This window comes from Parus major, chromosome 18 (genome assembly GCF_001522545.3).
Source record: "Parus major isolate Abel chromosome 18, Parus_major1.1, whole genome shotgun sequence".
Taxonomy (NCBI): Eukaryota; Metazoa; Chordata; class Aves; order Passeriformes; family Paridae; genus Parus; species Parus major.
This window is the reverse complement of record NC_031786.1, coordinates 609,908-612,449: the sequence shown is the minus strand read 5'-3', so window position 1 is coordinate 612,449 and position 2,542 is coordinate 609,908. Positions and strand designations below refer to the sequence as shown.

Here is a 2,542-nt window from a genome sequence, read left to right as displayed (position 1 = left end):
ACACCGGGATATTGGGACACCGGGACACTGAGACACCGCCACATCGGGGCACCGGCACATTGTGGGACACCGGCAGGGCAGGAGGCAGTGGCAGATGGGTACGGGGGGATGGAGGAACAGGATCAGGTCTTGGGCTAGAGAGGGGGATCCCCCTGCTCCTGTATGCACTGGATGGGATTTGAGGTCCCTTCCAACCTAAGCCATTCCACGGGTTTGTGATCCTGCTCTGTACCTGCTGGGCACCCTGGGCCTGAGGAGGGTCAGAACCTGGTACCAGAGGGTTCTGAGCTCTGCAGGCTCTGCCAGGATCTCCAGGATACCAATTTCCCAACAGAGCTGGCTGCCCCTGCCTGTAGAATGTGCAAAGCTGTGCTGATCTGCACGGGAAGGCCCAAGGTCACCAGCAGGAGAACTGGGAAGGTTTCTGTGCACTCTTATCATTAATATCAATTTCAGTGGTGTGCACAGCCCTGGCTCCCCTTTCAGAGCCTCCCTGCTGCTGCTGCTGCCCTGACCCCCACCCCAGCACAGTTTCAAGCCAAACATTTTCTTCCTGTTTTTCTGAGGGTGCGGCTCTTGTTTCATCTCGTTGGGTGAAGCCGATGCAGTGAGCGAGTCTCTATGGCAACAGATGTTTATCGAGCCCCTGAGATGAGGCACAGGGTTGGGGAAAGGCACCACAGCATCTGGAGGTGCTGGAATGCCACACTGGAAGGGCTGGAATGGGGGCTGCTGGAATGGAGGTGTCTTGCTCCCTGTCCCCTAAGGTTGAAGGACCCTGGGCTGCCTCCTGCAGAGGGAGGTTTGGATTTGTACGGGGGCTTTTCCCTGAGCCCTGCTGTGGAGAGGTCCTGGGAACCTGGCCCAGCTGGCCCAGGCTCTGCCAGCCCCTCAGGGCTCAGGAATCTCAGGGCTGTTTGCTGTGAGCAAACTGGCACTGGCCCTGGCACTGCCACGTTCCCTGTCTCTCCAAAACACATCAACGCCCCTTCCAGAGCTCGCAGAGCTGCAGCTGGGGCAGCTCTCAGCGGTTCTGCAGTGGAGCAGGGCAGCCAGGCCCATCCTGGCTGCAGGTTTGATGCTCAGGGGTGCACAGCTGGCATTTCCCAGTTTTGTCCAGAGCCACAAAGCACAAAGACAAGCAGGATGGTGCTGAGGGCACCTCTTGGGGCCAGAGCTGGAAGTGTTGATTGATTTGGGGATGCTTTTGGGCTGGGGGTGCCATGTCCAGCCCTACGCTGTGGCCAGCAGGGACCAAGGGGGCCCCTCTGTCCCCTCGGCAGGTCCAGGCTGAGCGTGCCCACCCTGGGTGGGACCTGGCGCCTTTCACAGGAGGCTCCCAGCTCCCTCAGAACAAGGTTTTAATTGGGTTAGGTACTCGGTACAGATCTGCTGTCTCTGCTCCAAACCCACCATGGAGCTGTTCTGCCTCCTGCATTTGGGGTGATGCTGACATGGGGTGACTGTGTCAGGCTGGACATCAGTGCCACCTTCCACAGCAGTGGAGCTGGTGTCACCCCACAGCCTGGGAGAGGCATCTCCCCCAGGGACTCAGTCATGTTGGAGGAGCGTGGGTCAGTAATTTAGAGCGGTTTTGGGACTTTTGTCCAATTCCCTGAGCCTGGGACTGGTTGTCTTTGTGACCCACATCCTTCTCCATCTTGCCATGTGTTCTGGTAGAGTTGCCTGGAGCTCGGGGACTGCCAGGACAGGAGAGCACGGCGCTGCTGGTGCTCGTTTCAGGTGTCTGCAGCCTGGAGGTATCGGCTGGAGGTGCATCACGCTGGAAGTGCCAGGGAATTGGATCAGGAGTTGCTTGTTCTGGTGGTTCTCTGGACAAATCTGCTCTGTGAGGGCAAGCGACAAACTCTGTTCTCACATGTGCAGAGCCTCGATCAGGGAAGGGTTCACCCTTTGTGCTTGCTCATGCCACGGTCCAGACCTGGCTGCACACAGAGGACAGAGGGGACAGGTCAGGGGGCAGTGCCAGGGTCCAAGAGGGTTCCCCACCCCTTCTTCTCAGCTCAGCCCATGCCCTGGGTGGTGTCGATGCTGAGCCGGGGCAGGAAGAACACGGAGTCCTGGCTCAGATGTGGAACCCCTGCTGTGTCCCGCGGGGAGCTGCCTCGGGGGCCTCCTCAGACAGAGGAAACCCGGGAGACCGGGCCCGAACGGGCAGGATTCCTGCTGGGGGTCCTTGGGGCGGGTTACCTGGTGGGGGTTAGAAAACTCCTCCCCAGCATCCCAGAACGAGAGCGAGTCCCAGCATCAGCGGCAGCTTCTCGGCGGGGTGCAGAGAAGGACCCGAACCTGCGGTGCCGAGAGCGGGGTGAGCGCCAGCCCTGCCCGGGGGACGGCACCGTCACCTCCCGCCTCCCGTTCTGCTCGTTCTGCTCCCCCCGGGCCGCGGGGACTCTGCCCGGTTCCGAGCGCGGGGGGGGCACGGCCCGGAGCCGGTGGCGACAGCGGCCACCAGGTGTCGCTGTTCCCGCGGGAATCCCGGCGGAGCGCGCGGCCCGATCCCGGAGCGATCCCGGAGCGA

The 2,542-nt window shown here is 61.3% G+C and overlaps 1 protein-coding gene across 7 annotated transcripts in view; it reads left to right on the top strand.

The window, feature by feature from the left end:
* RBFOX3 (RNA binding fox-1 homolog 3) overlaps positions 1 to 2,542 on the top strand; it is a 138,450-nt gene that overhangs the window by 5,259 nt on the left and 130,649 nt on the right. The gene's annotated exons all lie outside the window — the stretch shown is intronic.